The sequence below is a fragment of the Periplaneta americana genome, chromosome 9 (genome assembly GCF_040183065.1).
Source record: "Periplaneta americana isolate PAMFEO1 chromosome 9, P.americana_PAMFEO1_priV1, whole genome shotgun sequence".
Classification (NCBI taxonomy): domain Eukaryota; kingdom Metazoa; phylum Arthropoda; class Insecta; order Blattodea; family Blattidae; genus Periplaneta; species Periplaneta americana.
The window spans coordinates 92,271,254-92,286,192 of record NC_091125.1 but is presented as its reverse complement, the minus strand read 5'-3'; the positions used below and the strand labels follow the sequence as shown (position 1 = coordinate 92,286,192).

General features: G+C 34.1%; 1 protein-coding gene across 1 annotated transcript in view; it reads right to left on the bottom strand.

Annotated features, from left to right (window-relative positions):
• Positions 1 to 14,498, bottom strand: part of LOC138706239 (endoglucanase F-like) — a 219,349-nt gene extending 204,851 nt beyond the window's left edge. Inside the window, exon 1 of the mRNA XM_069835288.1 lies at positions 14,242 to 14,498. The gene's annotated coding sequence lies outside the window, so the exon portion shown is untranslated. The remainder of the gene's footprint in view (positions 1 to 14,241) is intronic.
• Positions 14,499 to 14,939: the final 441 nt, after the last annotated feature.

The window sequence follows — 14,939 nt, the reverse complement described above, 5'->3', positions numbered from 1 at the left end:
ATTGTTTGTACTCGAAGAGAACCATATTCCACTCAACAAGAGTACTATGATATTGATATTTGACAGCCAACTTTACAATTATTCATAGTTATGGTTGATCTTTACATTTCTGTTTTTCGATTCACAATCCCTTTAATATATACTACCTTTTATGTTAATATATTCATTTGCCAAGTATTTTCTGATTACTACCTATTCTTCTGTTTTAACTGAATTGCTGTCTTTTCTTCCTATCTATTATCTTCTATTCTCTCTCATACCTAGACTCTGTTCCTTCCATTTCTCGCTTTTCTATTTAATATTGCATAGCCTATTCCTTTTCTTAATAATTTTCATTATTTATTTATTTATTTTTATATATACTATTTCTTCATTCTCTGTTCTCGAATCTATCTACTCTTAATCATCCTTTTCCATCTATTTTCTCCTAAATTATTTGTCTACATTTCCATTTTCTCTATTTTACAACACCTATACCACTTATTATTTTTCTATTATTCTACCATCCATTTATTTACGTGCTTATCTCTTTCTCTTCACGTCACTCTTCAATTTCCTCTTTTATTGCTTCTTTCCGTAAATGTATATCTGTAATATTCCTACACCTATAGTACCTCTGATGCTAATCCCCAACTCACAACATTGAATCACATGAAATATCTAATTCACTTAATTACACTTCCAATTTCTCTCCCTTCCACTTCTCATTTTTCAGATGTTCTTTCACTCTACTTCTCCATTGTTTGTATGTCTATCTTACTACTCTTACACTATCTTCTTACACTTAACACTTTCTTCTCTATTTTTATTCTATCACTTTTGCCACGTCTGACTTTCTTGTACTCACTTTCTAGCACTCTTATTCCTCGCCAATTCCATCCTTCTCACTATTCTGTCCCTCATTTGCCATTTAATAATCTCTCAAAACACCTATCTATTCTGTCCTCACAATCACTAATATCTGGTAGTTGCTTCGTTCCTTTGCTCGTTCTTATAATTTCTTCCCTTTGATTTCTTCCGTTAGACTTGTCTATGCTCCTAACCTCAGTCAGTTCATCTGTTTCCATAATTCTTCTTCAGCAGTAAGTACTATGATATATTGTTATGGACAAAGCTATTGTGAAGTAGCGTCTTTCTAAATACCTTGGTTTTTTTGGCGGGAATACGTCTTTCTCCGAACCGAGTAATATATGGACCCGTTCAGAGCATTCGTGGTGGAAAAAGAAGAGAATTTCAAACGCTTACTATAAGAAGAATATGCGCCACAACCGAACTCTAAAGTTATTAGTAGTTAGGCAAGGAATCAATGTAAGTTGTGTGACTAACTTATGTCCAATGACGCCACCTATCCTGGCTAAGGACATTAGGGCGCCGAACGTGCGTATAAAATTTGCCATGCCGAGCGGCCTTTCAGTAATATCTCGGCATGAGAGACCTGTGCTACTACCGCTACTCTGATTTGTAATCGCGAGTTCTGCATTAGAGTGACTGTTAATACACACGTGAGGAATATTTTGTGTAAAAAACACACACACAATATTTTATAAAGTTTGCTAATAGTACAGACTTTGAACAAATACAATAGCCTGGCTAGTATATAAGGATAAGTTATTTGGGAAGATAAAGAGGTTAAAAATCAGAATTAAGTGATAAGGGCCAAAAATAGGTAACTTATATTCTGTAAATAAGCTAGAATATTATAGGATATAATTTATTTGAAACTAGGCTCATCAAAAAGTTAGTAAATATGTAAATACTGTAAATATTTAAATGCTAGAATATGTAAATAGATTCTAGTACTTCATAGGTTACGAATAGGAAAATAAGTTATACTAAGAGGTAACAATATTATCTTGACAGTTACACGTCACAGATGAACTACACTAATCCATACTTAACCTAGAATAGCAACATAATAATATATCATGTACTCGAAGGTAAACCTAGGCATGTACTATTACTTCTCATTTGTAATGGAACATACTGCTCAAAAAAAAAAGGTACATACATACATACATACATACATACATACATACATACATACATACATACATACATACATACATACATACATACATACATACATACATACATACATACATACATACAAGCTTGCTTGGTTACTTATTTTCTCGTATTGATATGATTTTGCAGAAGAGTAGCAGAGTCCGCCCTTCAACTTCAAAATATCTGTCATATTTAGTTGTTACTTTATATTAACATAATAATAATAATATTATTATTATTATTATTATTATTATTATTATTATTATTATTACTATTACTATAGAATGTTAATTGGGACACCGGAGGGAAAAAGACCTTTGGGGAGGCCGAGACGTAGATGGGAGGATAATATTAAAATGGATTTGAGAGAGATGGGATATGATGATAGAGACTGGATTAATCTTGCACTGGATAGGGACCGATGGCGGGCTTATGTTAGGACGACAATGAACCTGCGGGTTCCTTAAAAGCCATTTGTAAGTAAGTATTATTGTTAGAAATCCGCGCATTTTGTTAGCTTCAATACTGTGAAAAGAATTGCGGCTCTCGGCAAATTACTTTTCTCACTTTTGGCTTTCCTCTAATTTGTAGTGAGTACCACTGATTTAACCCATTCTTGTCCCATTGTTCTAGGAATTGTCAGAGCAAGGTATGAATGTTAGCGCCAACACCTTCGAATGGAGAAAATGTTGCATTCAAAGATAAACATTTATTCGCCATCTTAAAACCAATCATAATAAAAATAAAATAATAGTAATTCTACACTGTTATCGTAGGCTATAAGGCTCACGAGACACAAAAAAAATATATTTTTTTTTACTGTTCAACTAATATGTCTTCTGTACCACTTGATATGGATTAACTCATGAGAATTAATTTCTAGTGATCATTCCCGGATGAAGTGGCTGCAATAGTTCAGAAGACATTACTCTGTTCAGACAGAAAATCAAAGTTACTAAAAAGTGTACCTCCATGAATACTTGGAAGTAGCAGATAGTAAAGTCAGAAGCAGTGTTGAATAAACAACTTGCAGCCTGCTTTATTTGCTATATTTCTCCAACAGCTACTTTATTTCAGTTTATTTGCAATGATCTCTTTTTACCCTTAAAGCGTAATTAGAAAATTTTTCAGTGTTGTGTATTTATTTAGTTTGTTATTTTTACAAAGTAAATTATTTTTAAATGTTTTATTTGTCATCGGGTGTCAACAATCTAGATAAAAATCGCTTGGAGTTGATTTTATGTAAACAGCCGTTCTGTGTAATTTTTATAAGGTTCTCAATTTATATATTGTTTGTATTGCAGTAAAAAGTCTTATGTACACATTTCGGGTGGATTAACTAACTGGGATTTTGTATGAACTAAATGTGGCTAGTAGATTAGGTTAAAAGCCAGTACACGGATAGCATGTAAAAACACTTTTATTGGATGCTAAAAACGTGTATTTCCGTGAAAAACTGCAAGCATATTACAGCGGTATTACACTATTTTCTCTATAGTTCTTATATTGGAAAACATTAAAAATTGTGTGATTAATGAAAGAAAAAAAGGTAAAAGGTAAAGGTATCCCCGTCACATGCCATGAAGGCACTTGGGGGGCATGGAGGAAGAGCCCCATGCTTTCCATGACCTCGGCACTAGAATGAGGTGGTGTGGTCGGCACCACGCTCTGACCGCCTTTTACCCCCGGGAAAGACCCGGTACTCAATTTTATAGGAGGCTGAGTGAGCCTGGAAGTTTGGAAACGAGAAAAATCCCGTCACCACTCGGGATCGAACCCGTACCTTCCAGTGAAAGAAATGGCAAAAATAATATTAAATGCAGACGAAAAGGAAGATTTTCGAAAGAAATTATAACTCTATATCAGATGGGCATTAATATGGATATTTTTCTTAAAAGCCGAGACATATTTTCCAGTGGTTCTCTGTAGGTCCGAAAAGCAGTTAACTGGGGGACGCGAAAAAGAAATAATAATAATAACATTGTTTTTAAATTCAATATGTATTTCAGGGAATATGACAATGATATGAAGTTAAAGGAGTGACAGGATAAAGAAAAATGACTGAAATATATGTTGGTAAGGAAGTGATAGTGTAATGAAAAATGACAGCGTGTACTATATTGGCGAGAAGTGATAGTATCATAATAAATAGCACAACATATTAATTGTACACCGATAATGAACGACAGTATTATGATAAAATGACAGCCACATACGGTGATGTATCTTTTGATAATAAACGAAAAGTGTCAGAAATATGATATACTAAGAAGCAGAGATGAACAACGAAGAATAATAGAAATAAAATAATATTGATAATATACCCATAAAGAACGATTATACAGCAAGAAGTGGTGCAATAATGATGAACTGTCGATAAAGATGTTTTATTATAATGCTAAATAGCGTGAATATTATGCAATGTAGATAAGTGAGTGATAGTATATTGACAAATGACGGAAATATGAAGATTTTCATTGAAGGAATGATTATATAATGAGAAACGGCAGAAATATGATTGATTGTCAATAAGAGGTAGTGATAAATGACAGGAATGTGAGGGCTTTTTGACGAAGGAGTGATTGTAGAATTAGAAAAGGCGAGAATATGATTCACAGTCGACTAAAGGCTGGTTCACAATAAACCGGAACGGAAACGACAACGAGAACGAAAACGGAAATAATGTTAAAATAAAAGTATTTAAATGGGAGCATTCACAATTAACTATTGTGAATGCTCACATTCAAAACCACATATTTTAACATTATTTCCGTTCTCGTTCTCGTTGTCGTTTCCGTTCCCGGTTTATTGTGAACCAGCCTTAAGGGTTGATGGAGTTGACGGTAAGGCGTATATTGATAAATGACAGGAATATGATGGTTTTTGACGATTGTGCATTAATTAGAAAAGGCGGGAATGTGACTGACAATAGAAAAAGGGGTGATGGTGTATTGGAAAATCAGAATGTGGTAGCTTTCGATGGACTCATTGTATAAGGAGAAATAGTGGAACTGTGATTGACAGTCGATAAAGGGGTGATCGTATATTGATAAATGACAGCAGGAATATGACAGATTTTGACGAAGAAGTGATTGTACAATTAGAAAAGGCTGAAATGTGATTGGCAGTCGATAAAAGAATATTAGTATATTGGGAAATGGCGGGAATACAATGGTTTTCCATGAAAGACTCATTGTATAACTGAGAAATGATGGGAATATAATTGGCAGTCGATAAAGAAGTGATGGTATATTGGTAAGTGGCGGGAATATGTTGGTTTTTGACGAAAGAGTGATTGTATAATTAGAAAAGGCGGGAATATGATAGACAGTCGACAAAAAAGTGATGGTATATTGGGAAATGGAACCCATAATGAATGCTTTCGATGAAGGGCTCATTGTACAATGAGAAATGGCGGAAATATGATGGCTTTCAATGGACTCATTGTCTAAAGAAAATAGTGGAAATGTGATTGGCAATCGATAAAGGAGTGATCGTAAATTGATAAATGTAAATTGATAAATGACAGGAATATGATAGATTTTGACGAAGCAGTGATTGTACAATTAGAAAAGGCTGAAATGTGATTATCAGTCGATAAAAGAGTGTTAGTATATTGGGAAATGGCGGGAATATAATGGTTTTCGAAAAAAGACTCCTTGCAAGACTGAGAAATGATGGGAATATGATTGGCAGTCGATAAAGGAATGATGGTATATTGGTAAGTGGCGGGAATATGATGGTTTTTTGACGAAAGAGTGATTGTATAATTAGAAAAGGCGGAAATATGATTGACAAGAAGGTGATGGTATATTGGAAAATGGCGCGAATATGAATGCTGTCGATAAAGGGCTCACTGTACAATGAGAAATGGCGGGAATATGATTGACAATCGATGAAGGTGTGTTGGTATATTGATAAATGGCGGTAATATGGTGCTATGTTGATGAAAGAATACTGGTGTAATGAGAAGTGCCGGGATATGATACTACGTCAAAGAAACCGTACTGATTTAATGAAAAATAGCGAGACTCTGACACTATGTCGAAAAAGTTCCAACTGTATAATGAGATAGAATTAGGAAAAGGTGATAATGTAGGAAATATTGCTGCCTTATTTACAAATTGAGAATGCGAAATATTGGTAAGAACTGTAGGCCTACTTGGTAGCCAGTTGACGCATCTGGAATGTCACACAACTTGCCAAGAATCGTGTGTGGCTCCATTCTGCGAGAAGCCGAAGGCGACAGAGCCGGCCTTATCTTCTGTGTAGGCACAGTAGTATCCAGAAAGCTTAAATAAAAAGCGTCAATAGTTAGTAGGCGTGCGAGCCGAACTGGGATCGCGTGCCTCGCAGCGACAATCGTGACAACGTCTGTTCGTTCGTTTCCCATAGTTCTGGGCCCAACACAATCCAAGCGGGAGCCATTAAATTCTGAAAGTAAAGCGGCCCTCTGTGGGCAGTTCAGAATGACAATTAGTAACACCATTTAGCCTTGGCGTACGCTAAGATTTACGCGCAAATTTTACTTTGTGGTTAGCTTGCATTTGCAGTAGGCTCCTATCCTTGTCGTTCTTAATTCAAAATAGGTGTGGGTTGGGGTTGGACTTAAAGCATTGGCGATTAAAAATAAAATCACGTTTCCACCTTCGTCTTTGATACATGAGTATTTCAGGAGGGTTCCTTTTACATAAATTTGTTACCTAGGATAATTCCCATGTTTTTGTATTATAAAGCCTCGCCGCTCCTGTCCTCTTTCAAAGGTCTGTCATGTGAAATAGACCATTTGCAGTGGCTTCAACAAGTAGAATATTACGCCATCTCAGTTTTAACCAAAAGAATGAGGTAGATTAAACATCTGAAATGTCATTCTTGTTCTTATACTGATGTCCTTAAACAAATGCCATGAGGTTCTTTGTGTTGTGGATTTCTACGTCCAGTTAACTACAGTAAAACCTGGGTTGTACCCTAGATCATATATATATATATATATATATATATATATATATATATATGTTAAAATCGGTAGCACTTTGAAGAAAACAACCGCCAGGATCGCCACCCGTCCGCCATAAACGAACACGAGAAGATGGCAGTACAGTCGCTAAAGAAATTCAAATCGGAGTTACGATGTGACTCCTTATGTAACAATTAGATGGCAGCACAGTAAACCTGACAAAAGTTGTTACAGTCAAAGCCTATAAGGCCGAGCAATCTGGGTATATATGATCTAGGGTTGTACTCGTACGAGTATGTGCACATCGTCGTTGTTCTAGCAATGACTCCTATGTGACATGTTTATCGATTTTCAGATTTTTGTTCTATTAAATAACTTAAATAGTGATCAGCAAATAATAAAATCTGCTATATGTATTTATATTTCTTTCTTTCGAAAATGTAGGAATTCATAATCTCCTATGTACCACTGCCATAGAATGAATAAATGTGTTTTCCTTCCTACTGAAGAATTGTATGTTTTGCACATAGGAGTTATTGCAGGAACAACGACGACATATATTCCTGAGATCGCATTGATGGTATGTAGGTAAAGAGCGCCTCGAAAATATTTGTAGGAAGTTTTTATTTCAGAAGACGTTAATGATACAATATTTATCTATTTTGCTAATTTCTCCTTGAAGAGCTTGTATGTTAGGAACAGAGGCTAAGGGTGTTTGAGGATAAAGTGCTTAGGAAAATATGTGGGTCTAAGAGGGATGAAGTTATAGGAGAATGGAAAAAGTTACACGGCGCAGATCTGCACATTCAATTCTTCACCTGACAAATTAGAAACATTAAATCCATACGTTTAAGATGGCAGAGCATGTAGCACGTATGGGCGAATCCAGAAATGCATATAGAGTGTTAGTTGGGAGGTCGGAGGGAAAAAGACCTTTGGGGAGGCCGAGACTTAGATGGGAGGATAATATTAAAATTGATTTGAGGGAGGTGGGATATTATGATAGGGACCGGATTAATCTTTCTCAGGATAGGGACCGATGGTGGATTTATGTGAGGACAGCACTGGATCTTCGGATTCTTTAAAAGTCATTTGTAAGTAAGAAAGAATTTATATGTTACGGTACCTTATAAAAATTATATTACCATGTTTCAGACTTTTTCCCAGTTGCTTAACAATCCTATATGCTTTCATTTTCCACGCTCTTTAAAATTTTAAAATGTGTCTGGAATAATAAAATTAGGCCTTCTATACACATATAGGCATAAATAGAAGCATGTAGAAAATATTGGTAGGTGGTTGAAATATTGAACGAACAATATAGAACGATATACAATGGGCTTATGTATATGTATGTAGAATATAATGGTATTTAATGGGACGCAAAAGCATAACCGAATACATTAGGATATATCAACAAAACTATAAATAAGGTCCCTGAGCCAAATAACGCCATGTATACCTTTAACTCCACCCTATTAAAATTTGTTAACGACACAAGTTTTCGGTAGTGCACTACTGTAGCCTGCATTCGCTTGCAATCTAGTGATGAAATGAGTTACTAGCTGTCCGCTGACATTTACGAGTGACATTATATTCCTTCATTTTCCTGTTGTGTGTTGACAGTGAATGGCTGTTCTTATATCAAGGTAAGAGGTAATATTTTATTTTGTGTGTTGAGCAAATAATAACTATATTGAACTATATATTTTCGTGAACCTTAAACATTCTTCTATGTATAAAATTTGAAAATTTTAGAAAAACAAGCATGTCATGTTATCAAGTACTCAGTAGCTCTTTAACGCTATGTTAGGTTATGTTAGTACTAAGGCTGACAGTACAGCATCAGTGTGAAAACATCAGGAAATTTCTAAGCTTTCAACTTACAAATGTTCAGAATGTGGGGTAATGATATTGGTTCAATTGCTTATCGAACTCTTAATTTTTTTTTATTTTACATAACTTAATTTTTTTGTTTTACTTATTGGAAAACATTCATATTAAACTAAGGTAAATGCTTTTGTGTTTAATAACTTTCTACTTTGTCACATTGTCTCTTTTTTTTTAAAGTAAGGAGTCACTGAAAAACATATTTTCGTAATCCATCTGGTGTTTCAGTTTCAGATCAAGAATCTTTCATTATTATTGTGTGATTTTGTAGTTTTTATTAACAGAAACTCAAATTTAGTCGCTTAGTTCAATTTGTGTTGCTTAGGAAAAATAATTCATTAACAATTATTATAAGTGTATAGGTTACTAGAAAATAGGTGGCGTTAATTGGACAACCTATTCCTAATAACGCCATTTACAAAGTTTTCCTATTTGAGTTCTAATTCTTGTTCGGCATATAATATATCCATTTTCATTGTGCTAGTTTGTAAAGATAAGATTATAGTTTCTATTTCATAATTTTCGTGTTTGTACATAACTTATTTACAGAGCAAAAGTGGCTGAAGTGTTAAGGTGGCGTTATTTGGTATGTGTACCTTGCCATCTATACGAGTTTTGTATTGGAAGGGAAATTTTACCAAAAATATCTTTCAAGAACAACCCACCAGGTCACACAGAGATCAATAACGATCAAGACGTCGATGGGCCAACCAAAAACATCTTTCTTAGACTTCAACATAAATGATCTATCAGGGATCAGTTTATATTAATGACATATTATTAATTTTATTATTAATTTCAGTACCTGAAAATAGGTGCAGGAAAATTTTCTAGGACATTATAAAACGTGATAAAAAAATTGGTAAAACTTGTATTGTAATACATATTCGTGGTTTAGAAAGCTCACATTTTTTCCCCAAAAATTATCGTAATGCCATGCCCATAAGAGTTGTGGTAGAGACAGTAGATTTTGGTTAGGTTGTATCAGAGTCCTATTTTATCCGCCCGACTTTGAATGAACTGTACAGTTCCAAAGAGATGTTAAATTACAATTTCAACTACAATCATAATTTAATCGTCTTGGCTATAATTTGTTAATCGTAGAAGAGAGAATTACAAGTGAAATTATCATCTCCTCTCCCTGAAGAGCTTCTTTCAGCTTAAAAGTGTCGTTAAATAAATAATTACGATACTTATATAATTAACTCAAGAAGTTTTGCAGTATTTGTTGACTGAAAAAAAGGCTTTAATAGAGTGCACTGAAATAACTTTGTGGAGATCGCGAATAAAATTGGTGTGGATTTCAAAGAAATGAGGCCATTCGGTAATCTTTATATGAAACAACGAGTTGCATTCAGAAGGATACCCTTTATCACGTACCCTACTCAACACCTACTTAAGTTAGAGGATTTAGTGAACTATTTTCAGAACATGGAAGGGTGATAGTAGGAGGAAGAATATTAAAGTGCAAAAGATTTGCTGATGACATGGCGTTCTTAGCAGAAGAGGAGATAATAATAAAGGACAAGATAATGGAACTAAATAGCAGCTGTGATCAGTGTGAGATGTAAATAAATATAAACAAGACGAAAACCGTGGTTATCGGAAGAAAACAAAGGATGCAAAGTTGCGAACTCGAAATGAGACAGTAGAACAAATGAACAGCTTCAACTATTTGGAGTGAGTGTACAATAAGTAGTAACATGAGCTGCTGCCAGGAAGTCAAAAGGCGGATAGCAATGACAAAGGAAGATTTTAACAGAAAAAGTAGCACTTCTGCAGACCCCTGGAAAAAGAACAAAGGAAAATATTAATGAAGTGCTTTGTGTGGTGCGTGGCATTTAATGGGACAGAAACATGGACATTACGACGAAGTGAAGAGAAATTACTAGAAGTATTTAAAATATGTATATGGAGAAGAATGGAGCGTATGAAATGGACAGACAGAATAAGAAATGAATCTGTGCTAGAAAGCGTGGGTGAAGAAAGAATAATGCTGAAATTGATCAGGAAGATAAAAAGAAATTGGCTAGGTCACTGCCTAAGAAGAAACTACCTACTGAAAAATGCACTGGAAGGAATGGTGAACTGGAGAAAAGTTCGTGGTAGAAGAAGATATTAGATGATATTAGATGACAGCGTTAACAGGGATGTGAAAGCGCCTGAACTGCATGCTCTCAAGAACCCGCACAACATTTTCTTAAGAGAAAAAGGAGCATCTTCAGCAGACCTCTGGAAAAAGAACAAAGGAAAAGATTAATGAAGTGCTTTGTGTGGAGCGTGTCATTTAATGGACAGAAACATGGACATTATGACGAAGTGAAGAGAAATTACTAGAAGCATTTGAAATATGGATATGGGGAGGAATGGAGCGTATGAAATGGACAGACAGAGTAAGAAATGAAGCTGTGTTAGAAAGAGTGGGTGAAGAAAAAGAATAATGCTGAAATCGATCAGGAAGAAAAAAAGAAATTGGCTGTGTCACTGCTTAAGAAGAAACTACCTACTGAAAAATGCACTGAAGGGAATGGTGAACTGGAGAAAAGTTCGTGGTAGAAGAAGGTATTAGATGACAGCGTTAACAGGGATGTGAAAGCGCCTGAACTGCGTGCTCTCAAGAACCCGCACAACATTTCGTTAAGAGCGATGTTTACTTTGTTTTTCTAAAAAGTGAACCTTGTTCGATTTGTATTGCTTGTAGTATGAGCACGTAATAAAGGCGCTTTGACATCCCTGCGTTAAGATATATATTATGGATCGCATGCAGAGACTAAGAGGAAGGCGAAAGAGAGGGAAGATTGGAGAATGTTGGATTTGCAGGGAAAGACTTGCTTTTGGGCAGAAAACTATTAGTGAATGAATGAAAAATTAATTCTTCGTTTCTTAATAAGCTCCTTAGTTCAAAATTGGTATCAAATCAGAAATTGTAGTTCAACCACATCCTGCTCTCTGAATGGACTCTGTAAGAGAACCTTTAATCAAAACAATACAGTTAAAATTATGATATTGTCTCTGAATAGATTTTACAACTGAAAATGGTCTTTGAATTTAAGATTTAATTATAATATGCTTTGAACAGAACATACAATTTGTTCCTTTGAGCAATGTTGTATGAATTTTTCTACTGACATTCGTAAGTTTTCAATGGTACTGCAAGAAAGTCTGTGTAAATATAAATTGTACAAATTACATATTTAATAATACCCGAATTGCATTTTAACTGCAAATATAACGAATTCAGTAACATTCTTGAAGTGTTTTACTTTCTAAACCTAAACAATACTCATCTCATTAGTGTTCATAACTGACGCTGTGAATTAAGTGATTCTGAAGCCAAAACAATCTTCAGTATTTGGTTATAATATTCCTGATTCGTGGTCTAGAGTTTGGGGATTCGATAACTGAGACTAGCTGTCCTTTTCTCTCATTATCACGAGGTTTCAAGTACATCAAGCTAGTTACGTTCTCAATATCTTCCCACAGAGTTGTTAACTAACACGAATCATAATAAAACATAATGAAGTCACGTGTAACTATAGCAACAACCTTGGAACATGCTGAGAAGAAATTTATATCAAGTTACATCTAAAAGTCACTTCACAAGAATAATTTCTTCACTTTTATAAGCACCATTTTATTGTCTCTTTAAATAAGTGAAGTGTTAAAATGTAGTAATTTGTGACTATGATAACGAGCTTAAATATAGCTGAAAGAGATGTCATAGTAATAATTGTGTTCAAGATTTTTAGTTTATTTACCTAAAATTTCATCCGCATTATATCTAATAAAGAAAAGAAAGAAAGAGAAAACATAGCCGATTGCAAATGTGCAGTTATAATTGTATTAAGACACTACATATTTCAAACATCGTAATAAAGAAAGACATGCACCAAAATATTTAGTATTTTAAGCCATGTAGTAAAGAAGTAATAATCAACAAGTAAATGTAAATATGTGCGAAGAATAAAGAGAAGAGAATAATACAGGCTATGAAATTGCTTTAAAAATGTAGTAACCTGTAAGAAACTTAAAACATTCTGGAAATAAGGCTCAACACAGTCATTTAATATTCATATTTCTTATTTTTCGCATGTCTTATTCACACAATTATAATGCATTTTTTTAATTACAAGCAACAACTTTGAAATACACATGTAAGTAATAAATTTATAAAAATAACTGTCCCTAAAAGGGCTTCAGAGAATACTTGTCTGAGGTTTCACTATTACACAAAAATGTAATACAGAATATGTTGTCAGATTTAACAAGATACTCGTAAAATAAAATAAATACAATTGAATATCTTAATACTTTACTGAATTTGTTGTGTAAATGACATTAAAATGATATTTTCAAGTCATTAAGTTTCATTACAATATTTTTCTTAAAATGATGTCGGTGATTAACATTTTGTCGTTATAGCTATTTCACGCTAGCGCCTTTAAAACTTTGTAATGCAATAGGTACATAATAAATTGTGATTTAAGTTTGTCTTGTGATTTTATTTTCTAAAGAAGTATTTATAAAACACAAAATCGTGTGTCAAACTGTAGCCAAAGGTGACAATAGTACAACTTTCAGACATTGTCATAACGAAAATACCTATATGTCATATTTTATATCCTATTTTCTGAGTTTGTTTTCTTTACGTTTCTTCCTTATGTCCGTCTATATTAAATTACATTGTACTGTTAAAATTTAATGAACTGCAAGAATAGCAACAGACGTCAAATATCGTAATAAGAAAAAGAGGTACTGTATCATAAGTAATGCGCTGTATTTTAAGTCCATTTTCTCAGATTTTATTCGAATTACGTCACCATTTGTTAAGATACAGTCACCTGTTAAATTGTAGTCATCTGTAACTATAGTAACAAGCTGCAAACATCTTAACAGGAAAGATAGTTATAAGTTATAACATATAATTATTTATGATGTCTTTTAAAGTATAAAGTATTAATATAAATATTTTATTAGTGTCACTGCGTTAATTTAAAAACTGCAAATTTATGTCATACTTTAATTGAACTAAACAGAGAAAAACTATACTTTAAATACATTTAACAGGAATTTTCAGTTATACTTATTCTTAGTTTATATCTGCAACATACACCTTATAAATATCTGTTACATTTGAGTAACTATGGTAACATCATTTTACATCTTAAGAATAAAAAGGCAAATAATTATATTATATCTAGATATAAATGTTTTGAAGTATTCTGTTTTCAGTTTTGAATAGCGAAGTTCAAGTATATTTAATCTTATGTATTACTTCTATATTTCAACTCCAGAGAAGAAATGTAATGTATTAAATTTGGTACAGTGATTTAATTCACGCTTTACGCAAAGAGATTGTAATAAGAAAACTATGCCACAACACTTACCTTGCAAGTTTTGATGATAATGCCAAGTGTCCACAGTTGTACCACACAACACAATTACAGTTTTACTTCTTATTCAACCACACATCTCTCACACACCCTGTATAAGGGATTTACATGTATCAGGTACAGATAAAGTCTTGTTAACCCTTTCACAGATTTGTAACGAACAAAGTTACGGTATAACAGGTTGGCACAGTGTAGCCATCACAGCTACGCTCGTTGCCTGGAGACGTTTACTCGCTCACTGACTGTCCGAGAAGCAAGCTACAGCTATAGACATCAGCATCTCTCGCTCCCCACCACCCGCCCCGGCCTTATCCCCGCTCTGCCCCGCCACACCAACTTTCAATTATAACAAACTTTCTTTCTGCTACTACACCCATTCTCCCACCAATAGGACAGATTGTATCCAATAAAATTCTTAGTTTCACTCTCTGCAATTGAAAGAATCTGTTTAATCTCTTCCTCAGAATCGTGTCTTCACTGACATAATATGATGTAGGTATTTTCTTTGAAGGTTAGGGAGGGAAGCATCTCCTTCAATCAACTTCGATCATTTTTATTCCAATCATTTTAAATTCCTTTCCTCATAAGTGTGTCAAAATGTTGTTTCCAGTTCTCGGAACTTGAGAACGCAGACGTGACAAAATTCGCCTACTTATATTCCGAGTAAAGTGAGAGGTCATGTTATCGAACCC